The following is a 27679-nucleotide window of genomic DNA, read 5'->3' as shown; positions in this document are numbered from 1 at the left end:
ATGACTCTTCTGTGTCCTATCGATTTCTGAGAGTGGAGCTCTGCCTATGTCCAAAGGAATGCATCCCATGGGGGCCTGGTATTAATTTCATGTCTTTGTAAACTCATGTGGGCTCATGTTGCTAGGCTTTACATGTACTGCATCAACAGCCTAGTCTGAACCTATGAACCAATAATTACTATACAACAAGTTCTATCAGCCCTCTCAAAAGCTAAGAATGCTTCATCCATGGGCCATGATAATATGCCAGGTTGTTTGTTTATCACTGCCAAATATGGCCTCTCTGAACCCCTATGCATTATCTTTAATCTGAGCCTCTTCACTGGCCACACTTCTGAAACCTGTTGAATAATGGCCATTGTAATGCCATTGCACAGGGATTGCCCAACCATCAACCATACTGTGGACCTCTCATTGGCCTCATAAGTAAGGCTATGGAGCATATTATCTCTGACCTTTTTAACATGGTCATTGAATGTGACTTAACCCAGAACCCTCATTAATTTGGCTTTGTCAATAGAAGGTCCTGCCTCTTTAACCTCACTGATTTCTTTAAATGGATGACTGAAGCACATGATGGAAGGGTATGCATTAGATAGGTCATGTCTGATGTCTGGGCCTGGCCATTGCCTTTGACACTGGTCCCCATGCAAGTATTATTGACAGACTTGAAAACTGAATGTAAATCTATATGTTATTGAGTGGATAGATAGCTGGTTGTCTCACAGAAACCATGCAGTTAGAGTTACAGGTGTCACTTCTGAAAGCAAAGGGGTTATCAGTTGTACCACAAAGTTTGATGTTGGACCATCTCCTATTTCACATCTATTTCTCAGACATTCAGGCCAGCACTCCTACCCTATGGTTATCTAACTTTGTAGATGACTGTAAATTGAGTGTTGTTATGTTATCTTCCACTGAGTCACTGTTGCTCCAACATGGGTTAGCACAGGAATCTGTTCAGTTCCAAACTTATCAACACAAGTGTTGAGGAAAAAATAAAAAAACAAAAAACTAGTAGTCTTAAAACTTCATTGATGAACTCAGTCACAATAATTTCCAAAAATCACGAAACCCAAGTAGTGTTCCAAAGTAGCAAGCCTTTATTCGTTACAGACAAGCAATGCTCAGTAACAAAAAATCAGAAATACTTTACAATTTTAAACATATCAGCTTTTATACACTTAGAAGTAGGTGTGGAAAATAAATGTATTGTTTAATTTTAAACTAGCCTATTCCAGGCAAAAAATATGAACAGGGGCGTAAAAGTGCATTTAAGAGCAGCAAGTATCAACCCCCCACACACTACTACTGATTAGATCAAACTAAATCCTAGTTAAAGAAAACACTATTTCCAACCCATATTCCAAAAATCAGGTATTAAGAAAAGCATGACATACATATAAATAGAATGACTTTTAACTAAAATGATAAACCTGATATAGGCTTTATACATACAGCAGGAAATAACCATACATTTGTATTTTTAGTACTGAAATTGAGAAAACAAACCAGGTAGAAACCACCACGATGTAAAAACAAAATCTATTTATTAAAACTAGAATAACAAGCGCTTTCACGTGTATCAAAAAACACGCTTCATCAGGTTTAACTAGAAATTTCAACTGAGGCTTTTTATACAGATCCAAAAGCTATCAAATTGTATGATTAGCAATCAAAGCAATGCAATTAAACAATTAAAATGATAGTTACAAGTTTAAGTTAACTCTTGTAGCACAGGATAAAAATTCAATGCTTGAGACAGATAATGGCACAGTCTCTATTATATTGACATAAAAATAGAATATAAATATATTAATGAATTAATAGGCAATCGCCTCATATTTATACAATATAACTTGAAGATATAAAACAAATAGATTCAACGAAATAGTGAATATTTTAAGAACTAGTGAATAGAAACATAAACCGGTAAAACCAAATTGGTTCATACTGGTCAGTGTTCACGTGCCATTAGAACAGGCTTTATGCTGACAGACTGATTCAAGCCAGGCTCGAGATGGGCTTTCAACCTTAAGATCCATCTCAATTCAATCGTTTCTAAATAATTCATTGCATCACCTCCTTTAACATTTATATCTATAATTTGTAAAACCCTAAAGGTGAAACTATGATCAGGACACATGACTACATGTTTAGCCAAGGCATTGCATGTGTTCATCTTCCTAATGTCATATATATGTTGTATATTCTATCTCTCAACCTGCGGGACGTCATGCCTACATAAAATGCAGTGCTTGCTGTGCAGGTAGCCAGATAAATGAGGTTAGTACTGTCACAAGTAGCATGAAAACGTGGTTTAAAAATATACCTAAAATGAGGATGATAATAACAATCTTCACCATTTATATATTTACACATGTTGCATTTATTACATGGGAAAGTACCATGCCTTAGTGTTAACCTCTCTATACTACCAATAGAAAAAACAGTTTTGTCAACACATAATAATCTCTTTAAGTTTTTACTATTTCTATACCTGAAAGAAGGTATCGTTCCCAGAAATTGGGAACATTTATTATCTGTAAGTAATATTCCCCAATTCTTTCTTATAATGTCAGTAATGAATCTAATATCACTGGTATATCTCGTAGTAAAAAATACCCTATCATGTCTACGATGGGTAGTATAATTAGAGCTTGTACCAAAAGGCTCTAAAAAATCAAGATGTTCCACATCACTGGTCGTAATGGCCGATACTGAGCAGCCCAAACCACGTAGTGTGGATTTCGTATAACCTCGATCACGGAACAATCCTTCCATATAATCTAGCTGTAGCTGTCTATCGTGGGAGCTCATACATAGTCTAGAAATTCTCTTAAACTGGCTCTTGACAATGTTCGGAAAAACCGAACGTGGATGCATGCTATTAAAATGTAGTATAGCATTCCTCCAGCAAGGTTTCCTGTAGAGATTGGTAAAAAGGGAACCTCCTAAATCCTTGGAAATTGTTATATCAAGGAAATGCAACTGATGTTGAGATACTTCTATAGTGAACTTTAAAAAATCAGTAGTAGATTCTAAATAGCTGACCATGTCATATAACAGATCTTGACTGCCTTCCCAAACAATCAGAACATCATCAACAAAACGTCTGTAAAGCAGAACATGTTGGAAAAAGATGCTATTAAATAGATGTGCACATTCCCAATAATGCCTAACCAAATTCGCGAACGAATTGGCACATGGGGTGCCCATAGCTACACCCCATGTTTGCGCATAAATATTGTTATTGTACAAGAACACATTGTTGTTCAAAACTAAGTCAAGGAGGGTGCAAATAACCAATTGTGTGTTACTATCAAAAGTGCCTAAAACAAGTAGGCTCTCTCTTATGGCCTCAATCCCGTAATCATTGGGGAGAGTAGTAAATAGGCTCTTAACATCAAGGGAAACCAAAATAACAGAGGTAGATAGATTTTGGTTATTAACTAAACTATCTAAGTCATGCAGCAACTGATATGTGTCTTTCAAGATTGTGGGAACACTCCTGACTAAAGGCCCTAGGACTGATTCTAAGTAATGTGAGATATGTTCGGTGACCCATCCAGCCCCTGACACTATTGGTCGTAGAGGTGGAGGGGTGATATCTTTGTGTATTTTAGGAAGACCCTTGATCAATGGTATCTTGGGAAACTCGATCAAAAGGTAGTCATAGAGCTGTCTATTGATCTGTCTACACATTAAAAGATCATATAATGAGTCATGAACATTTCTTATGATGCTATCAACCACATGTTGTGATATTATTCTATATGTATCATCATCCTTCAACATATCTAGCATCATAGCATTATACATAAGGGTATCCAAAACCACTATCCCTCCACCTTTATCAGCTGACTGTATGGTTATATTAGCATTACAAGATAGTTCATGAAGAGAATGCTATTCATCAAAGTTCAAATTATGATAAATTCTTCTCGGAGCAGCATTAGAAAAATATTGATAAAACTCACGTTCACACACAGACACAAAACAGTCCACCTTATGAGGTAAAACTGGCGAAAAAGAGCTTTTATGTACAAATCGTCTCTCTCCGTTAGTCTCTCCTGTCTTGTCAAACAATAACTTCAAAGATAGATTCCAGGCAAAGAGGCGTAAATCAGTTAACACTTCAACAAGGTTACTGGCTTGTGCAGGAATAAAAGAAAGACCTCTATTCAAAAGAGTCACTTCACTGGAGGTAAGCGTGTGACTCGAGAGGTTAAAAACAAGCATATTCAATTCCTGCTCCTTCTCCTTACCTCCAGGGATTCTCTGGAGAACTTCCTCTTGCGTCTCCCTCTGCTGCTGGATCTTGCCTGCTGTCTGATTCAGTACTGCATCGGTAATTGTAAAAAACCATTGTTGTGGTTCCCTAATGGTTTCTTAGGTTTGGCGCCAAGGTTGTTTAAAACAAGCTGTTCATCCATAGCTTGTTGATTAGGAGGAGGAGTGTCTAATAGTTGCAAACTACCCATCGGTTGACAATGTTTCACTGATGTAGCGTCACTAGCATTCAAACGTTCTAACCCTTCTCCTATAGAATTTAAAGGTGCAGTTGCTGTAGAAGTTAATAATTCAATGACAGTATCTGAGAGATGACCGAAACCGTGTATGTGGTCATTACGCTGAGAATCAGTTCTCGGCCATACAAAGACATTGCCAGATAAGAAATCATGATAGTCTCTCTGTAATTTCTTATGCTTAGTCTGTTGTAATTTATCACTATAGGCCATTATTTGCATGTACATATAGTCAATCTTTCTCTCATAAATTTCACCCTTGAAACGCTCACATAGATCCCTATGCAGAGCCTCTATTTTGACTTTGAGCTCATTTTCTATCGGTGTGAAATAACTAATTATAAGTTTCATATACTGACTGCTCAAATCAAGGTTCAACTGTTGCCATTGTTTTAATAACTCTGGATGGCTGTCACCATAAGTGGGCATGCACAACACCCGCATGCCTCTAGGTACAATCTGGAAATGGAGGCTCGCCTCCATATGTCTCCTTTGCCATATCAACCTGTACAGCTTGCAAAGGTCATTTTCCAGTTCTCTTAAACAGTTATAAAACTCACTGAGGTTCTCAACAGTACCTGTAGTAGAAGGAGTAGTGGTAGGAAGATGTAGATAAATACCTAGTAATGGGTTAACATTCTGCTGGTAAATATGGCTCCACTTACTTCCAGGACTCTTAGATCCAGGGTTGTAATCAAGTTCAATTGCTGGAGTATCCATCGTGTGTAGGTGGCAAAAACCAAGAAGTATGGAAACGACAATGAATATATAAACAAGGAATGCCACCATCCAAAGGTTTCCACAAGAAGGCAATAAGTCCAATGAGAAAACAAACCAGGTAGAAACCACCACGATGTAAAAACAAAATCTATTTATTAAAACTAGAATAACAAGCGCTTTCACGTGTATCAAAAAACACGCTTCATCAGGTTTAACTAGAAATTTCAACTGAGGCTTTTTATACAAATCCAAAAGCTATCAAATTGTATGATTAGCAATCAAAGCAATGCAATTAAACAATTAAAATGATAGTTACAAGTTTAAGTTAACTCTTGTAGCACAGGATAAAAATTCAATGCTTGAAACAGATAATAGCACAGTCTCTATTATATTGACATAAAAATAGAATATAAATATATTAATGAATTAATAGGCAATCGCCTCATACTTATACAATATAACATGAAGATATAAAACAAATAGATTCAACTAAATACTGAATATTTTAAGAACTAGTGAATAGAAACATAAACCGGTAAAACCAAATTGGTTCATACTGGTCAGTGTTCACGTGCCATTAGAACAGGCTTTATGCTGACAGACTGATTCAAGCCAGGCTCGAGATGGGCTGATAGTACTGAAATTATTTCATGTAAGTTGTAAGGGCAGGACTATTAGGAATTGAACTGAATGTCTTGAGCTGGTTTGGATTCTTGAATTACAGGCTGATAAGGGTTCGAGCTTCAATGAAGCTGTTCCTTTAAAGCCGATTTTAAAATCACATGCATTAGCTCATTAATGTCTGATGAAGCACCTTTCTCTACCTAGCTCTGCTAGCTAGTTTTTGCTTTTATTTGATTGTTCCACATTTAAATGTACATGGATGATTGTAAAAGTTAATTACGGTGTTTAGCATGAATGCAACAGAGGACAACTAAAATTTAGCTCAGGATGTTGCTTTTTTAAATTTTACTTAGATAAGCAAAGCAGAATGTGTTGATCTGAGAGAATACTTTTAAATGTTAACTTTCTTTGTACTACCATAAAAGTTAAAGTTTTGTTATTATCAAAACATAGTCCACTGTACTAATAAAAGAAAAAGATTTATTGTGACACCTCCTTTGAGTAGCTGTACCCAGAAATTGATATCAACTCACTAGGAGCACATTAGACAAAATGGTTCTAGAGATATTAGAATTACGCCATAGTTATAAATAAAACTGGAGGTACTCATACAGGTTTTCCTGTTTAAATGATCAAATCACAGATGCAACTATTAGGGTCTATTTTAGAATTAGTTTGTGAAACAAAAAAGTAACAGCAAATCTGGTATAGCTCTAAATTTGGATTGATTTGGCAGTTCTAGTGAGTGTATAATAAAGGGAAATAAATATTTTAAGTAGGATAGAACAGCATTGTTGCCACATGCTGCTTGATTACCAGTTTAGTTCTCAGATGAGATGCTTCTGTGTTCGGTCTGCATGCTCCCTTCTGTGTCCTATTTGTTATCACTTGATGCTTTGTTTCCCACCTGTAAGTCAAAGACATGCCATAAGTGAACTGCACGTGTGTGTGTGTGTTCAAAATATTAGCATTTGATTATTTCAATTAACTATAAACAAAGAAAAAGAAAATCAACGTACTATTCTTGTTTCTTTCATTTCTCCTTTATTTTCTTTTTTATACTTTATTGCACTGTACTCAATTACTGCATATTGAAAGAATAACGTGAGTCAAATTGTATAATTAAGATTCAAATTTTACTTCATGATTAATAGATACAGATAATCTGACTTCTCATATGTATGAGTTTTTGATGGAAATTATAATCTTGAATAAAATTTTATAAAGCTGGTTCAAATAAAATAAGGCACTGTTTTTCATCATAGTCAGTAGCTCAGGCATCTTCTTTCTAGACCACAAATCTTTATTCTAATTACTTTTCAGTTTTTCCTCAAGCCTTTTTACTTTTTGTATTGCATGTATTTATTGTCTTCACCATTTCCACTGTCTTTATTTGTGATTTTCATTAATGCAGGATGGTATCAAATGTGTACTTCTGTTTATTTTATTGGATTTGTGTAATGATTCTGTTCTGGTGTTATGAGCATTACAAGAATGCATGTAGTGGTACTGTTAGGGAACTGATTTTTAATATCTTAATGTATATGGATAGAGTTAGGGGTTGGGTTACATGTAGTACACATAAGCACAGTAGTGCAGGGGGACTTTATTACTTGCATTGTATTTTCAACTTTTTGAAGTTACCATCAAACTGATTGCTCTTGTGAAAATCTTTAAGATTGTATTACCTGCAAAACTCTATATATTCTTGCTACTTCATGAGGCAACAGATTCCTGTTTGTTGCCAAGCTAAACAACAGCTTCCTGCAACTCTGAGTTTCATTAAATTTAAATAAAAAAAAACAAATAATTTGACTTGAACATATAAAGCAGCTTCATTTACCTCACTTATTCATAACAAATCATTTTATCGCATTTAAGACAACAAGGAAACAGTACATAAAAATGTAACCAAAATAAATAAATAAGCAGACAATCAATTACATAAATAAATAAACTATACAGCATGGATACATTCATAACAAAATATTTAAAACTTTTTTCCAGTCACAATCAGAAAATAAAGCATGAAAATATAAATTCTGCCAGTTTAGTATAAGTATATAATTTTAAAACTGATAATCTCCATCCTGTAGTCCAAAGTTTGAATCCCTCAGCCTCCATTCTCCTGTTGTTACTCTAAACAAATCATTGAACAAGATGGTATTCCTCCTGCCTTGTGAGTTTACTGTATTAACAGATTAATACAACATAGGAAATTAGTCAACTTATATCAAAGCAGCACTATTTTAAAATGATTTATTTATTTACTTTGCTTTAAAAAATTAAGTAAAAGTACCATTATCCTTCATTGTTTTCAATGTCTGACTTATGTTGGTGTCAGTTACTAAAAATACATGAGATTATTCTTACAAAAATGCTGTTATCATTGGCAAAACAAAATATTACCACAAAGGGTGACAATTTGTTATTCAGAGACTCATTACGGGAAGTCCCAGACTAGTACTTCTAAATGAGCAAAAATGTGAACTTACTTATACTATTTTTTTTTTTATTTTGTTTTTTGGTTTTTATTTTATTTCTGTTTTGCTTTTGTTTACTAAGTTTATCTGAATGGTTTTTGTCAGAAAACCCTTTTCAATGGAGGCCCAGTGAGTAAAGCTCCCCTATATTACAAACATTTTTAACCAGACATTCAGAACAATAGACATGAACAGACATTGAGAAATACACAACAATTACACATACATTTGCTAATTAGATTACATTCACATGAAATAAAGGAAAGTATTACAGTATAAAGTATACTTATACATTTGGTAGATGTTAAATGCTGATCATTTGAAGAGGTGTATCAATGGTTTGTCAAATAATAGAGCTTTTTATTAGTGATTAAAAATTTAAAGAAATGGAAGCAAGGGAATGAACTCAATAGACCATCCCCAGGATTTAATAAAATCCATAAATCCATGTAGGCACAGTGTAGAGCCTACATGGAATGTTACCATGTCCATGTACATGGTTCACCCTAGGCAGTGCACCATGCATGCTAATCATGGCGCTTTGCTAAGGGAGAGCCATGGAACATGGTCATTGAATCAGTGTAGGGAATGTAGTGCCAGCTGTGTCCGCAGATAAGTAAGACACTCCCTGCACTGTCCAATTATATTATATCAATGTTATTTTATTGTTTGAAGTGCTTTTTTCCCTTTATTTTTAAAAAAAGCATGTTTGCGAGGCACAGAGCACAGCAATGCTAAGTGGCACCAACACACCTGCCAGACATCTAAAAATAGAAATCGGACACATTTATTTATTTAAATATCATGTTTAAGCATTGCTGCGCAGGTTTCCGCAGCATGAGGTGTTTAGCAGTGCTTATAGATAACTCAGAGGTATATGTAAAGGTGTAGCAAAATTCCATATATCCTCATAGCTAAATGGTTAGAGGTAGAGCCTCATGAGCAGTAGGTGCAATGTTTGAATACATGGAAGGAAAAATATGCATTTATTTTTGAAACACAAATTATGCCAATTATTTTTAAATTCTGGCCTGCTGCACTCTGCTAATCTCTGCTAAGACCAATGAAGACTTGCTAAGCATCACATAAACACAATAACGGCTGAAAATATTTATTCACTGATTGGCTGGTTTGCACAATTCTAAGCACTGCTAAACATACTGGTCTTCAAGTTTTTGCACTGCTCAGCTGCACTGGTTTATGTGCTGCTAAGCAGCTAGATGCATTTTTAAATGCTTGCTCAATTGTGTGTGAGGGCAGGAAAACAGGCTATATTAAGCCCAATAGGTGGGAATACATCATATTCTATTGGAGTTCTGTGTCTGAAGGATACAATGACAGGTGTTGGTGAGGGTTCACACTTTCAGGCACAGCATTGGGGGCATTCTGGAGTCCAGGGTCATGGTTCTACTCCTAGTAAAAAAAACATGAAGACTGGCGGGAGATTTCCAGGGCTCAGAGTGCAAGGCAGATGCCTGGGACCAGCTGGCAAGGTAACTCACCAGTGGTACTGGTATGCCCCACACAGGTGAGCTGTGTCAACACCACAATGATGACCTGAAGAGATGAAAGGGGGATCTCTTAGACACTGGGTCCAAAAAGCTCAGGCAAAGAATGCCCCACAAGTATGTAAGTACTATTACCTCTGTTTCATCAATATCTGATCTGAATGTCTGCTAAACTGGTATTCATAATGCTGTCCTTCTCTCCCAACAGCTGAAGAGCAGAAGGCTTATAACATCAAGGCACTTGCTGGGCACTTGGCCAAGTTGCATTGTGAGTCTTGTGAGTATGGATGCATTATGCTAATTGTTGTGAAATAAGCAAGAAAGAGTAAAGCATTAGCTGCAATAAAGTATATACAGTAAAGTTTGTTTTGCAATATATGTGGACTTAGAGCTAAAGTGCAATAAATAAATAATGCCAACTGTAGTGCAATAAAAACATGAAACAATACCATTTTCTGCATTAAAGTATATACAATAAAGTCTGTAGTGCAATAACTGTAGAAGTAGAGCTGTATTGCAAGACCTGAATAATGACAACTGTTGTCCAATAAAAACTTGAATCAATGCCAGAAACTGCATTAAAGTATATACAATAAAGTCTGTAGTGCAATAAGTGTGGAATTAGAGCTGTTTTTCAATACATGAATAATGCCAACTGTTCTGCAATAACACATGAATCACTGCCAACACCACCAAGGTAAATTGTGTACATCAGGATTGACTTGTTTTGACATGCATTCAGGCTGTACAAATATAATGGCTACCAAATGTCTTGTTTAACACATACAGTACTGTTCAAGGCTGTTTCTAGGCCAATATTGTTCACATAATGATCTGTCATCCACAAACAGCAGGTAAGCAATATATATGGGTGAGAGAGCCCCCTCCATGATCTGATATTGTTGATTGACTTAACAGATATTTCAAACCAATAACAATATATTGTGTACACCTGCATTTGATACACTCATGTATAGATTACCTACTATCTCTGCCATGCTTGTATTTCATACATGTGTGTTCTACTGTCACTGCAGTCTAGTATAACACTGTAGTACTACTACCAGGTGATATATTTGTTTAAGGTGAGCTCTAGGCAAATATCAGTACACCAGTAATCAGCAGTGACTCAGTAGCTCAGTTAAGTGCTCTGTCTGTAATGCATTTTGCCACACACAGACCAGGGTTCAAATCCAGTGCTATGTAGCACTAGATATTACAGCATTAGTCATGTAATGTTTACAGATACTCTCTCCACAGGAGCTACAGGTAAATGGATGAGGTAGACCATATTATGAGTAAATAACTGTGTGTTTAGATGTCACAGACTGTTAAAATCATTAGCAAGAATGTGAAAGCACAGCATAACATAAAGAAAATAAATATAATAATAAAATAAAAAGAAAGAAAGAAAATGTGTAATCTTGGTATGGCTGTATGCCTGGAGAATTCATACATTCCATGCAGATGCCCTCTGCAGTCACTGCCATTGAGTTCTACCCCCATGCCTGCCAAGCAAGGCATGATAGTTGTTTAGTTTCCATACTGTACCCATACATGTGTCTCAAGTGTCACTCTGTCACATAATATAATTAGTAGTACATAATCTATCTGTCACAGGATTACCATCGAAATGATAACCTAAATTGTAAAGTATCACTACATCAGCCCACAGTGCACCTTGGTAGCTATATGGGTATACCTGACGTGCAAGTGTTTTGTGTAGTTGTGTACCCACAGTTGTTACTGCTTGGCCCATACTATCCCATGTGGATAGCTTGAGAGGCATGTACATGCTACAGCAGCGATAGGGGACTTGTACACCAAAAGACAGGACAGATCCATAGAGTAGATAGTAGTACTGTTGTCAAGTAAATAGTCTATAATGTCACTAATGGAATGTTTTTCTCTCTCTCCCCACCCCTTATCTTCATTTATGTATTATTGTTATCAATTAGTTATGGTTTACTCTTAACATATGTTGTTAAATTAACTGTATTTTGGGGCATGTGTATTATTATTGTTATGTATTATAATTGCTGCATATTAACATATCTTGTTGAAATACCTATTTTGCTGGCCTTATGCTGTAACTGTTACTGACATGTTGTTAACATACTGACTGTTTTGTCATTTATTGTTGTGTTTCACATAATATGCATTGATATGTAACTGGGTAGTTCCACTGTTCTGGCATGCTGTTATTACTAACTATGTTTTGTTCATAATTAACTTATTCTTATTGCTATACCTTCATCACCACAGCATGTCAGGGCAGGCCGATTCCCAGTGATCTGCCTACCTTGCTTCAACTGGCCATGGCACTGGGTCCTAGCATGTCTGGTACCCTGGCTGGTGGTGCAACCTCCCTGCCACTGCACCACCTGAGATGCTGGGTGGAATCACCTCAGGGGATGGGGCCTGGCCTCTTCCTGGGAGTGATGGTGAAGGGGTTGCAGTCACCCAAGAGCAACTGACAGTCATGGTACGCAGAATTATTTATTGGACCTATGAACATCACCTGTGCCAGATTGAGGGCACGCTGTCCAACCTGGCGGGGCAGGATGGCCCTGGTGCACAGCCTCCAGCACAGCCACCCACTGGGCAGTGAAGGAGTAGTGTTGACTGCCCATGTGACTCTGATTCCACAACACCCTCCCCATCCAAGGTGTTTACCCCCTCATGTGTCACACACTACCCCTGTCTGCTGTCTCATCTGTCTTGTCTGTCTGCAATCACATCCTCTCCTACTCACCTTTCCTCCCCACATGTACCTATGTCCCTTCCCCAACATTCCACTCTTTCCTTAAAAAAAAATGGGCATCTGTCCCACAAAACAAAAATCCCCCCATACATAGCTCTCAATTTCGCACACGTGTCCACGGGACATAACTAATTTGGTCCAGTTGACTGGAAAAAACATTTATATTGTTCTCACCCTTTTCTCTGGGGTTTGAGAGTCCAAATTCATCTACAAAACCTGTCAAATTGCACGGCTGTTACTATGCTAGAAATGGATAGCTATGGTTCTTTCCTATACCCATCCTGCACATCCCTACCTGCCTTTCAGATTGTTTTTCCCCCTGCTTGCCCCCATTTCACCACTTTCCTGTCACCCCTTTTTTCTTTCCTTCATATTTTTTAGTGTGGGTTTGTGCAGAGTGGCACAGTGCAGCTTGTCACGGTGCTTTGCTTAGCTCAGCTTAAATGAGCTTTAATGAGCTTTACTGACTATATATGTCTATTACATTGTTACTCACATGTAGAAAATAAACACCTCTGGCCCCTTCTTACCTATGGCACACTGCATTAACCCACCATACAACACAGGCTTTAGATTAAATAGATGTTTCCAGAAAAACATACTGCTTGCTACTTACAGTCATTATGCATGCAACTGAAAAAAAAAAAAAAAAAATGATGTGAAAACTGGGAGTGTACCCTGGACTCTAGTGCAATAATAAATAATAATAAAGGCATATTCATGGATGTAAGTGAGGCCTGTGGTAGCAGGTATATGTGCTCTTTTAACAGCAACTTGTGGAAAGACACCTGCTAAGGCAACAATGGCAAAGTACATGCACAACCTGGACCCTGGTGCCGAAATACAACCATATAAAGCCACATACATACTCATGGATGAAGAAATGTTTCTCTCAGCCTGTATATGTGCACATATATCTTGCAAATACATGTGTTTGCAGTGTCTCGGTAGCTCAGTCTGTTAAATGCCTTGTATACAGTACATTTTGCCACACACACACAGTCCTGGGTTCGAATCCAGCGTTGTGTTGCACTTCAATTATATTATTGTAAAGAGAGCATGTAATGACTGAGTCATGCAGTCTTACTCCCCACAGGTTACTGTTACTTAATTAACTGCTACCCAGTGTTGCAAGACAAAGGCCTGCAGACAGGGACACAATGCACATACCATATAGCCTAACTATATGTCACCTACTACTCTATTAGTTGCACTGTTGCATAACAGATGTATCTTAAGCACATGCCCTGATTGCACTGTATAGAATACCCTTACCCTGGCTCTGTCTGACATAGCTGACACAGTTACATGTACAGCTTGCTGTCCACCAAAGTGTTTACTCTCTCCCAATGTGTTGTAGGCTGCAGTAGCTGCAGCCTATAGCATACAAAGCTGTATGTTAAAATAGCTGCTACAGAACTACCATACCTCTCAACCCACTAGAACAAGGGATCCAGACACAACCATACATAATGGGGGGGGGGGGGCAAAGGCCCAGAGATAAGGCCCAGAGATAGGGACATGTTTAACAGTTTGCTCCTAAAAAGATAGTAAGTTGATAGAATAACAGCTATTGCAGTAGCATGCAGAGGCTGATGAGTTTGAAGTGTGACACACACCTGTCTCTTCCCTTACTGCCCTCATCCCACAATGATTGCCAGTGCACTGCCAGATGACCACACTGTCATGGGATACTGACCACACATATGAGGCAAAACTGTGGACATGCTTCATAAATCTCTGCAGTGGATGGTGTTTATACCTACCCTCTGCAATGCTGTAGTCTCCACACCTCAGTAACGCCAATCTCAAAAACTAAGAAAGGGGCCAAGGCCTACATGAAGGCCTTATATATATTGCAGTGTGATGGCATGCCATTAGCTAATGATAGTGCCATATAGCTATTTTGGCTGCAAGTAGCAATTCTGAGCCACAGATTGGTGCAGAGGCAATTACCTGGTAATGAGCAGTATCTTAAAAAGGCACGCAGCTGGTTATGGGGAACAGGCCTGTATGAAACTTAACACACACAGAGAGTGTATTATCAAAAGATTACTGGAAGCAAAGTTTAACACAGGAGTACTGCACTCCACCAGGTATGTAGTACATATCTCCATATAACAGGATGCAGATGAGAGGATGGAGGTATGGGGAATAGGGATTACAGCAGTAAGCCTGTCTCAGATCTATGGTGATGACATGGCATTGATACTCTGCTGTCTGATGGGCATGCCTCTCATTTGTCCCTGATTTTCACTCACATCTCAGCTCTGTCCCTGTCAATACCACCTATAATGGTCAGCTGTTGTAGAAAATCTAGTGGATTACACATAGTACATAGTGACATTAAGGAAGAGTGTACACCCCTGTAACATCAGACAATGTACTGTAATTCACCTCCTCTCATTATGTCCGTGTCTAACATAATTAGTTCTAACATTGTAAAACTGTCCCTGAATGTCTCTGATGCAATCTGGCTGAGTCCCTGTTTCTGTTGACATTTGTCCATGTTTGGTTGAGAGCTATGCCTAATATACCTGTCAACTTCCTACAGCAAGAACTCTAGACAAAGCCATAGTTAATGGGGTGATAAAGGCCCAAACTCAGTGACAGTGTTTATGCATTGTTCGTACAAAGTAAGAACGTGAATAGACTAAACTGATCTTACTGTAGCATAACTCTGTTCTGAAGCGTATGATGTGTGAAATTTAGATGTCTGTCTTTATTTTCAGACATCGGCCATCAATGATTGGCCAACCATTTGTCAGAAATCCACAAGTTTGTGTGAAAATGACCAAGACTATGAGGCAAACATATTGACAGTCTGCAAACATCTGTATAGTTGAGAAGTATGATGCTTACATGGGACATATACTACAGCAGGTTTGCATTGCTTTCTGTCATTGCGGCACACTGGTGTTGCTGGACTGTCCCCATATAGTTGTTGTACTAGCACACTGCTATTTGTCCAACAGTAGCTGCATGACATATTAGTGGGAGTGTGCCCATAGGGGACACACCACAGTAGACTGCAGTGATGGGTGTAGGAACATACAGAATAATCTGTCACTGCACACAGGGACATACCTCAGTATTTGTACTATCTTGGTGATAACCACACATGTAGTGTGTTGCTAGACTGTGGGTATGACGTGTGAGGGAGCAGTGGATAGTGCAGGCCATTATGGGTGTGCTGCATCTGTACATAGTGGACGTCCATGTATCTGGTCCTGTAATGTGTTCCCCTCTTGTCTTTCAGGAACCATGTACCACAGGAGACAGGACCCTTCTCAACTGCAGAGAATGACATTATACTGGATGGACTGAGACACCACCGTCAGATCTTGCTTTCCAGGGGTAGGCACAACTGGAAACACCAGGCAGCATTTTGGGCAGACCTTGTGCGGGCTGTCAATTAGATTGGCCAACAGGACAGGACCTATGAGCAGGTCCAACACTGGGCCACAGATATGGTGAATGCTGCACAAAAAAGGGCAGCTTTTCTTGCCAGGGATCGTGCCACCACCAGTGGAGGGCCTGTGATGGGACAACCACCCTCGGCCACAGAAGAATTCCTGGTGAACCTAGGAACAGCCAACAGCTCTCAGGCATGCATCATGCCATACATCATGGAGGTGGGTGCCACAGTGCCCACAGAAGAGGAGCATCCAGGTAAGGTGACCTGTGTTCATCAGTGTAATACTGTATTAGTCATTGTGGCAGGTTGTACATACCATTACATGGGTGGCAAGTCTATCTGCATTGGGGGGTTGGGTTGTATGCTCAGTTCTGTACACATAATCAGAATATCAGCAGTATAGCCATTATCACAGTAACTACTGTACATGTGGATATATGTACAAATTACCCTGTAGTGCTGCAACAGTTGGTGATGCTGACAGTACCTCTCCCTCACATTTTCATAGGTCCATCAGGTGTGGCCCAAGTCTGTGGTCCTGTACCTGATAAGTGTGATACTGTTGTTTTAAGGATCATATATACCCTAAGAAAGTTAAGGGCCAACATTTTGCCTTATGCACAACTGTTGTGCTTAGCCAGAGTTAGATATTTGTATGTTCCATTCTGGAACAGTTAACTACAGTGCATAGAGTGGGTAAGCACAGGTGTGTAATTGAACAAACATTAACACATTTGCACTTACAGTTATGAGCAACTATGCAGCCTGCTATAAATGAGACAATTACTTGAAGATGTCTGTTCAAACACAATAGGGAGATGGTACATACCTGAGGCTGTGATAAGACTACTGGCATATCGTTCTCTGTATAGGTGTACTTGGTTTTATGTTTAGTTCTATCACATACACTGTCATATTGCATAACTTACAAGTGTATATACTGGCAACGTTAACTGGATGTAGTTGAAGTGCATGTTATAACAGGCCTGACTTGTTTGTATATATTGACATGAGCTTGTCTGTTGTGCTTGGGAGTAGAAATCTGAAGATGTGGGACTTGTAATTCAGTTTTGGATCCTCATCTGTATGAGCCTGTGTGGATTACCATACATAATAGTGCAGGTAGTAATGTACTGCAGTTCTTTTACTTCTCACAGGTGACCGGGGGGGTTGGAGTCTGTCCCCCTCACAACCTGATGTCAGTGTCTCATCGGAAGCTGATGATGATGGTGGCCATAGTGAGGCACAGGTATGGCTGTTGGTGGCTGAATCTGTCCCAGAAGTTGACATCCCTCTTCTGCCCCCATTGTCACTGCACACAGTCAGTATGCCCACACATACCAAGTCCCCACAGGCCACAGACATTGGACAATCAGAGGGTGGTGACATTGAACAGGGTAGTGTGACAACTATGGCATCAGTGAGTATAGACACTGGCCATAGTTAGAGAGCTGGCAAGGTCCCACACAGGCGGATTGACAGGGGTGCTTGTAAGAGGACACGGTCCATCCACCACCTGTTGCAGGTGTCACATCACAAGTCACTCGCCGCATGTTTCAGGCTGTCATGGAGGCACAGGCATGTTCTGAATGCAACACCAGATGGATGCTTAGGGTTATGGATGCAGCACAGTCTGACATCCGTGACTGCCTCCACCATATTAGAGACATCCTGGATTGGTCACTGATGTAGTGAATAGAAGGTGGGCTGAGACAGTGTCTGTCTTTGACTGCACATTGTCTGTGCTGGAACATTTGGCTGGAGTTAAGGGTTGGACATGTGGATGAAGGTCAGCAACACCATCTGCTTGGAATCCACTTGGCAATGCACAGTCATACTCCTGTAGTGGCAGCACCTCCAGTGCTACAGAGGGAAGTGTGCTGTCCACACTACAGTGTGACAGGTCATGGGCATGTGATGCTGGGTGGTCCTGTGTGGGACACAGCCCTGGCATTTTGCAGTCACTGTCAGGTACTAGGACTGCATCTTACCTTGGGCATGGTGGTGCCAGTGCTACTCATGGCAGAGTCAGTTCACATGTTCATGCCCGGAGATGGTGAACTGTCTACTCTACCATGTACAGTCCACAGCTATCCAACCTATGCATGTGTAGGGCTAGCACTGGGCTTGACTGTGTTCACATACTTAGTCAAACACCACTGTCACATGCACATCACCAACAGACACACAAGGCACCTCTCCATGGCCCATCTAACCTGCACCCCTTCCTGACTCACACACATGCTGTCACTTGTTTGGCACAGCCTAGACCTCTGGCACCCCCACACCACACCCTGTGCATGTGATGATACCTTTACCACATCCCCCCATCTGTTCCATCAATGCAGGGAAATGCACATATGTGTGATGCATAGGGTGATTATGCTACTTTACATGTACATGTGAAGTGCAGTATTATTTTGCCATAGCACTTGTTGTGGGCCACTGCAGGTATTGTATGCTGGCATATGTCATGACTACACATCAAACTTTGTATATCTATGTTGCATGATGTCAGACTGGTGGTAGTGTTACTGAATGACAGGAGTGTCATGGACCTGTGACCTGAGGGGTTAAACAATGGACACATGGTGGCAATACAGCAGCACAGGATGACATGGCAGCACAGCAGAAATATGATTTCAACAAGGTAAGGCAGTATATGTGCATGGTTCCCTAGCTGCATATGTGTATAACAGTGTATGGCAGCAGTCAGTGTAATCATGCTTTCATACTTTGTGACAAGGTCCGCTACTCTCGATACATGTCACCTGGTTTTCTGAACATACAAATCTAGAAGGTGGCATACATAATTTATGTTTATGTGGAGGAGGGCAATTTATTGGCCCGCAGCTAGTCACATGCCCATAAAATCCATATCCACTGCAAGGAGAACGCCCATATGGGGATGTCTACACACACAAGTTGGATGATGTGAGATTAGAACCCCTACCTATCTACTATTACACATTACAGCTTGCAGTATTTATCGCAAACACCATGGAATTTATCTGATATTAGACTGTCACCCAACACCCTTAAGGTGGATGACATCAGCAGGCCTTGTAAAGAAGGCCAATGTAGAGGCCTGCAGGTAGTGACAGGGCCTTAAAATGCATAATCATTGCACAGAGATAGGCCAGATGGGCATGCCTGTAGTGCTGCAAGGGCATATATTTACAAATACACACACACATACACAAGTTGGATGATGTGAGATTAGAACCACTTCCTATTTACTATTACACACTACAGCTCACAGTATTTATTGCACAAGCCACAGGTTATATCTGTTGTGTATGTGGATGCAGGCACAGTACTTGTGGAGTACACAAAGTGACCTTGTGTTAGCATGTGTGGCTGCAGAGTGATACTGCTTGGTATTGTTATTGTATCTAGTGTCCTAGGAGTGGGATACCTGGTAATATCCATGCTAAGCATGTACAGTTACTAGTATGGCCATATGTTTCTGTTTGTATTTGATAGGCGGACATGTGGCTGGGATAATACATCCTGTCCAAGGCATGTGTTGCAACCATGGCACATTATACCACCTACTCACCTATGTCTGTCTACAGGGTGACATTCCACAGCCACAGGGGTCTGTGAGTGAGTAGATTATGTTCTGTGGTGGCCTTGGTCGGGTCTCATCAGACAACTGTTGTGATGTGTAAGTGCAGATAACCCCAGCTTTCTGAACGTATGTGGGGGCATTCAAACATCCCTACACATACCTATATAAATGTGCATAACAGGATGTCTCCTTAACTGTTGCTGTGTATGTGCATTATGTACAGTAAATGTGTTATGTATATATATATATATATATATATATATATATATATATATATATATATATATATATGTGGAGAGTCTATGTATCATTGTACTTTATATAAGTATATCTATTTCATGTTATCATATATATATATATATATATATATATATATATATATATATATATATATATATATATATATATATATATGTGTGTGTGTGTGTGTGCGCTACATACTGATAGATACACTAATCATGCATGAGGGGGATAAGGAGTAACAGATATGTATACGTTGCTGTATGTATGTACAGACATATTTCCACACAAAAGGTCTTTGGGCAGAAGAGGCAACAGACTTGGGCTCAAGTTAGCTAAGTGTAGGGGCATGCCCAGTGTGACTTTTGGTATTTACAAAGTGACTCCAGGCCAGAGCTACCTGTATTCCAGTCCGAGATTATGTGTGCTGCAGACCATTGGCTGCTGCACCTGTTCCCACAGTACAGCACTTCCCTGATTTTGTCTAAGGCATTCCCTGGCTGTTTGCTGTACTTAATATGTGACTCATACCTCTCAACTGATATTCATAGAATGCCCTGATTTTTGCCTCATATTTTTGTTCCATTTTTCATAACATTGTGGTTTTCATGCATATTAGTGGCACATCATTAAAGATTTAAGTTAAAATATGACAGAGATATTTGAGTTTCAGACTCCACACACATCAGAAGATTCATGCTAATGTAAGACATGCTATCCTATCAACTGTCTACATTTGTAAGAGCAATATTTAAAACATGTCCCTATTTTTGGGCCTTTGTCCAACTTTTATTCATGGCTTTGTCCAGATATCTTGCTCAAACAGGTTAAATGGCTTCTGAATCAGCTGTCAACCATTCCGTAAATCTTCCTGTGTTTTTTCCCAATTTTTTTTAAATAAAAGTTAATGGTGTTGGGAGGGTGGTCTAATGGTTAAGGTGTTTGTCTTGCAAACACAAGGTGCAGGGTTTGAGTCTCACAAGGGATAATTGGCTAGGCTTGCAATGGCTCACAAGGGCAGTTAGCCTAGTACTAACCTATGAACCTATGTGACTGGATTACAAGATGTAACACCACACACAGGGTGACAGTCTGCATACCTCTCACTGTACATGTTTTCACAGAATGTCCAGCATTCCACCCCATATGTCTGCTCTGTTCCTCATACAGTTGTGGTTTTCCAGTAACATACTGCAGAATGCAGTCAATGAATTTTTGTAATTACTTACACATTCAAGTGACAGCCTTTACATCCTGCAGCTAATTTGACCTCTTGCAACCTGCTGTTATACTAGCCACCTTCTAAGTTACTCAGAGCACATGTATGGTTGGTCTGTAGTCTTGGGCCTTTGTCCCTCCATTCTCTCTGGCTTTATTCCAGCTTTCTTGCAGTAACAGATTGAGGGGTTATGACAGTCTGTGGGAATACTACTATACGAGTACCTCACATGCAAAAGATGTTGATACTGCCTGATTCAAACCATCAGCATCATCACCTATGCTAATGTCCCTAGCTCACTGAGCCAGAGGTATCATTCCTCACACTATCAACAGCATACAGACATACATTGTCACCCCTTCATTATGTGGGAAAAACAAAGTGTGGCCAAGTTCTATGTCACAGCCCTGGAATTGTCTGGTCTGCTGTTACAGCAGTTGTATGGGAACACTGATGTGTAGGTGGTGGCAGACGACCACGCCATGGTCTGCTGGCATACATAGTCGTGCAACTGTTTGGTGACCTCACTATTTGGCATCTCCCTTTGAATAATGTAGTGGGGTTTCCAGCCATGTGGCCTAGTGAATATTATGGGGCACATACTATTGAACAGAGTACCTGTTGTCCCAAGTAGCTGTTAGATCTCTGCAAGTAGCCCAGTAGCCCACTATATTCCCTTGTATACATGCGGCAGGTCCTTATATAAGCTACCATATTCTAGTACCTCTTACAGGGCGGCCACGGTGGTGCAGCGGTTAGCGTTGCTGCCTCACAGCAAGAGGTTCTCCGGTTCGATTCTCGACTGGGATGCCTTCTGTGCAGAGTCTGCATGTCCTCCGTGTGGTCGCGTGGGTTTCCTCTGGGTGTTCCTCTCATATCCCAAAGACATGCAGTAGGTGGATTGGACACTTTAAATTGGCCCTAGGTGTGAATGTGTGCATGTGTGTGCCTTCTGTGGAAGGTTGGGTGCCGGGCTGGCAGCTCGACATTGTAAAACTCCACTGCCAGTCATGAGCGGACAGATGATCTGCTGTGGTGACCCCTAACTTGGAAAAGAAGAAGAAGATTCTAGTACCTCTTACAAGTGGTGAATAGCTTTGTGACTTACCTTGGAAATGCAGCAGTTGTCAGACATGTAGTTTGGGGATTACTCTTGTCTGATGCATGAGTCCACAGACAATACATGGTGAGGTACAGGTTGCTTGGGCTGGCTGACATCATTTTTACAAATATGTAGGTTCATAGGTTCATAGGTAGGTAGTAGGCTATCTGCCCGAGGGCATTTATAAGCCTAGCCAGAGTGTGTCGGCTTTCGCCACCCCATTGATTAATTAACTGATCCTCTGTCAAGCAGAGCCAATGAAGTGATCCCAGGGGTGTATTTTCTGTTACCCATCTACTCGTCAAGGCTTCTCTTGAAGAGTGTTAGTGAGGGGCTCTGCCTGATGTAATTGGAATTTTGTTCCAAAGCATGGGGAGTCTCTGTGACAGGAATCAATACTTCCAGCATGTTCTATTTATTGTTGTGGTGAGGTTTAGCTCACTAGAGCATGTGGCTTGCAGTGACTTGGATTTCTTTAAGTGGAGTATGTCCATCAATTCTGAGTTGGACATGGCTTTGTAAGTCAGGCAGAGATCACCTCTGAGTAAGCGATATGCCACTGAGTACAGCTGGAGTTTTTTTAGTCAGGCTGCATAGGACGTATGTTTGAGACCAGTAATCCTCTTGGTGAGGTACTTTTGTGGTCTTTCCAGCTGTTGGAAGTGTCTTGTGAGGTACATCCCAAATGGGGCATTGTAATCTATGATGGGTCTAATGAGTGACGAGTAGAGGGGCACTATAACCTCTTTATTTCTAGATGCGAACCCTTTAGTAATTAGATGGGCCACATAAAAGTATTTCCTAACTACTTTGGCAATATGATTGTCAAAGGAGAGATTACTATCTACCTGGGTCCCCAAATCTCTTATTACCTCTTCTGTATTAAGGGGGCTGCTACCTATGTTGTAATTTGTGGTTGTTTTGTTTTTCCCAAACTGGATGACTATGCATTTTTTGGCATTTAGCTTGAGGCCATGACTTTGACACCAGGTGTTCGTCTCAGTAAGGCCCTTTTGGAGGATGTCCATGTCAGCCGGAGAGTCAATTATGGCTCCCAGTTTGCAGTCATGGGCGAACTTGGTAAGTCATAGTCCTCCTGTGTTTACCTGTACTTCTGAGAAGTATATGCTAAACATTAGGGGTCCCAGGACTTGTGACTGGTTTAGAGTTGGACCTGGAGCCTGCTATTCTTACCGTGTGAGTTCTATCTGTAAGACAGTTGGCAACCCATCTCGTGACATAGCGGTTTATGTTCAGGCTGGTGAGTTTTTCTGTAATACCCGAGTGGGGAATGGTGTTGAAAGCCTTGGTGAGGTCAAGGTAGGCTGTGTGAACCACCTTTCTATTGTCTATGGCCTTGGTGACTGTCTCAAAGAAGTCAACCAGGTTTAGTAGGCATGATCTGCCCTTAACAAAGCCAAACTGGGTCGGGTCAAGTGTTTAGAGGTTCCCAATGTCTTTGTTAATGAGTTCCATGATGATGTGCTCTATAGCCTTGCAGACCAGGTTAGTCAGGCTTATGGGGTGATAGTTAACAGGGTCAGTTGTGGTCCCTCCTTTGTGGAGAGGAATAACCATTGCTGTGCACCATTCTATGGGCATGTAGCCTGTGGAGAGGCTGAGGTTGAACAGGGTGTTTAGGTGGGGGGTTAGTTTGTTCTGTAGTTCATGCAAGACACAGGCTGGGACACCATCTGGTCCCATTGATGCTGTGTTTTTGGCTTTTGAAAGAGCTGTTTTCACCTGTGCGTCTGTGATTTTTGGGACACTACACTTTTCTGGTATTGTTGTGGGCCCTTTTGGAGGTGAGAGGGGGTGAAGTTTGCACTGAATCTATCTGCCAGGATGTTGGCAGTATCAGTAGGTTTGGTATATTTTGTGCTATTTTGCACTAGTTCAGTGCATATCTGTGAGTTGCCACTTAGATTCTTAATAGGTTCATAGGTTCATACTAGGCTATCTGCCTGAGGGCATTTACAAGCCTAGCCCATCGTTTTGTGGCTTATGCCACCCCTTTAGTATGGGGAACTATACCCATTATTTTGCTGTGCCTCTGTCGAGCAGTGACACTGAGGTAATCCCTGGGGTATATCTGCGATCTCCCATCCATTGGTCAAGATTTCTCTTGAACAAGGCCAGCGAGGTGCTCTGCCTCACATATACCGGGATTTTGTTCCACAGCATAGGGAGTCTTTGGGTGATGAATCTATCCCTCCAGCACGTCCTATTAATAGCCGTGTCGAGGTTTAAGTCACCCGCCCTTGTGGCTCTGACGGATCTAGATTTTTTGAGGTGAAGCATATTCATCAAATCTGGGTTTGACATGGCCTTGTATGTTAGGCAAAGGTCACCTCTGAGCAAGTGCTAAGCGACTGAATAGAGCTGGAGTTCTTTCAGACGGGCAGCATAGGACAGATTTTGAGACCCTTTATCCTTTTGGTGAGGAACTTTGTGGCCTCTCCAGCTGCTGCAAGTGTCGGGTCAGATACATTCCGAATGGGGCATTGTACTCAATCATTGGTCTGATGAGTGATGAGTATAGGGAGACTATGACCTCCCTTGATCTAGATGAGAATCCCTTCATGATAAGGTGGGCAATGTAGAAGGTCTTCCTAACTACTTTAGCTACATGGGTGTCGAATGACAGACTACTATCAACCTGGGTCCCCAGGTCCCTGATAACTTCTTCTGTGCTCAGTGGATTGCCACCTATTTGGTAGCTAGGGTAACCTTGTTTTTCCAAGGGTATGACTATGCATTTTTTGGCATTTAACTTTAGGCCATGGCTCTGGCACCAGTTATCCATTTCTGTGAGACCCTTCTGAAGGATATCTGTGTCAGATGTGTTTTCTACTATGGCGCCCAGTTTGCAGTCATCTGCAAACTTTGTCAGCCATAACCCTCCTGTGTTTGCTTGTACTTCAGAAAAGTAGATGCCAAACAAGAGTGGGCCCAGGACTGAGCCCTGTGGGACACCACTTGAGACAGGCTTTGAGTCTGACATGGCGCCAGCAACTCTGACCCTGTGGGTTCTGTCACTCAGCCAGTTTGCAACCCATCTTGTGATGTATGGGTTAACATTTAAGCTGATGAGTTTTTCAATGATACCCGAGTGGGGTATTGTATCGAAGGCCTTCGCCAGATCGAGGTAGGCTGTATGGACTGCCTTTCCCTCATCAATGGCTTTGGTGACTGTTTCAAAAAGTCAACCAAGTTTAAAAGGCATGATCTGCCTTTGACAAAGCCAAACTGGGTTGGATCCAAAGTCTGCAAATTCCCTATGTCTTTATTTATGAGGTCCATTATGATCCTCTCCATGGCTTTGCAGATAAGGCTTGTCAAGCTAATGGGCGGTAATTTCCAGGGTCGGTGGAGGCACCGCCTTTGTGAAGTGGGACCACAGTTGCAGTGCGCCACTCTCTGGAGTGCGTATCCAGAGGTAAGACTATAATTAAACAGCTGTCCTAGCTGTGGGTTTAATTCCTCATTGAGTTGTGGAGCACACAGCCGGGGACACCATCAGGTCCCATGGATGCTGTGTTTTTTGCTTTGGAGAGAGCAGTTCTCACTTAGGCGTTGGAGATGTTTGGGGGGCTGCAATCGTTTGGTATAGATATCTCTCCTTTTCGGGAGGGGAGAAGTTTGCACTGAACCTGTCAGCCAGTATGTTGGCAATGTCTGTAGGATCAGTAATCTTCACATCATTTTGAACTAGTTCTGAGCATATCTGGGAGTTTCCTCCCAGGTTTCTAACATAGCTAAAGAAGGCCTTATGATTGTCTTTTGAGTCTTTAGCTATTTTTCTCTCAAAATTTGCTTTGGATGATTTTATGAGAGCTCTAAGTTTTTTACTTATAGTGATCAAGGGTGTCTTACCTTTTAAGGATTTTGCTCTATCTTGTAGTAGCTTCCTCCTTTTGTTGTAGAGTTTGTTTATGGCTGGGGTCCACCAGACTGGACGCTTGCCTTTGGTACAAAGAGACTTTGTTTTGCTTGGGATTGCCTTATCCATGCAGTCCTGCAGGTGCTGGTAGAAGGCATTTGTAAGTGATTCAGCGGCTTGAGTACTGTTTTCCGCCGGCTCGGGGGCCTTAAAGGAGACCACACTAATCTTTAGAAGTGTGAAGTCGGCTTTCGAGAAGTTCTTTACTGTGGTCGTTTTTATTTCAGGTGGGGGTGGGATGAGGACCTCCAGCGAGATTAGTTTGTGATCTGATCTCACCAGTGAGGGGTATACTTCCGGTGTTGAACATTGTGCTCCCATGTTTGTGATGATGAGATCAAGTATGTTTTCTCCTCTTGTGGGGATGGTGACTAGTTGTTCCATGGCATTTGAGTTTATGAATTCCAGGAACTTTTGGGCTAGGGTGTTTGGGCTTGAGTAGTGTTCCCAGTCTATATTAGGGTAATTGAAGTCACCTAGTATGATGGTGTTTGGTGATACATTTATCCCCTCTAGTGTTTTCAGGAAGGCCATGTGAGGTACCTGAGTTTGTGAGGGTGGCCTGTAGCATGCTACAATTTGCAGAGCAGTCTTGCCTATGGTTAATTGCACCTGGATGGTCTCCGATGCATCGTGCGTTGCCACCAGTCTTGAGGTGTGGGTGTCCTTGATGAATATGGATACCCCTCCTTTCTTGGTATTGTCCGGATTTTGGGGCGGACGCATGATATGAGGTATAACCTGATAGTGCTGGGGTGCTCTCAGGAGCCTTGAACCAGGTTTCTGTCACAGCACAGACATCGATGTTCTCCATACTGAGAAGGGCCTCGAGTGCGTGCATTTTGAGATTTAGACTTCTGGCATTGAGCAGCATTACCCTTAGTTTTTTTTCCTTTTTTGTGTTCTAGGGTGGTAGGTTTAGAATTTGAGCCTTGCCTAAAAAAGGCACTATGGGGGTGGCAAGAGCCTTTGCCAATATCCGGAATCCCAGGGGTGACAGGTGCAAGCCGTCCCTTGCGAAGCAGCGTGGCTTGTCCAGCATGTCATCCCAGGCAGACAGACATTGGATCCCCTTTGAATAACATAGCTAAAGAAGGCTTTGAGGTTATCTTATAAATCTTTGGCTATTTTTATTTCAAAGTTAGCCTTGGATAATTTCATGAGGGACCTCAGTTTCTTACTGATACTGATCAGGGATATCTTTCCTTCTTGGGATTTGCTTTTTTTCTGAACTAGTTTTCTCCTTCTATTGTATGGTGTGTTTATTGCAGGGGTCCACCAAACTGGTTTCCTTCTTTTAGAGGAGCGAGTCTTGGTTTTGCTAGGGATGGCATGATCCATGCATCCTTGTAGGTGCTCATAGAGTGCATTTGTAAAGGTTTCTGCATCTTTGGCAGCGTTATCCTTTAGCGTGGGGGCTGTGAAACTTACCACCTCTGTCTTAAGTAAGGTGAAGTTTGCTTTAGAAAGGTTTTTTTACTGTGGTTTCCTTGGTTGGGGGTGGTGGTGGGGTGTGGATATCCAGAGTGATTAGTTTATGGTCTGATCTAACCAG

Source organism: Protopterus annectens, chromosome 4.part0 (genome assembly GCF_019279795.1).
Source record: "Protopterus annectens isolate FY-2018-M chromosome 4.part0, PAN1.0, whole genome shotgun sequence".
Classification (NCBI taxonomy): Eukaryota; Metazoa; Chordata; order Ceratodontiformes; family Protopteridae; genus Protopterus; species Protopterus annectens.
Note: the sequence above shows the minus strand (reverse complement) of the source record.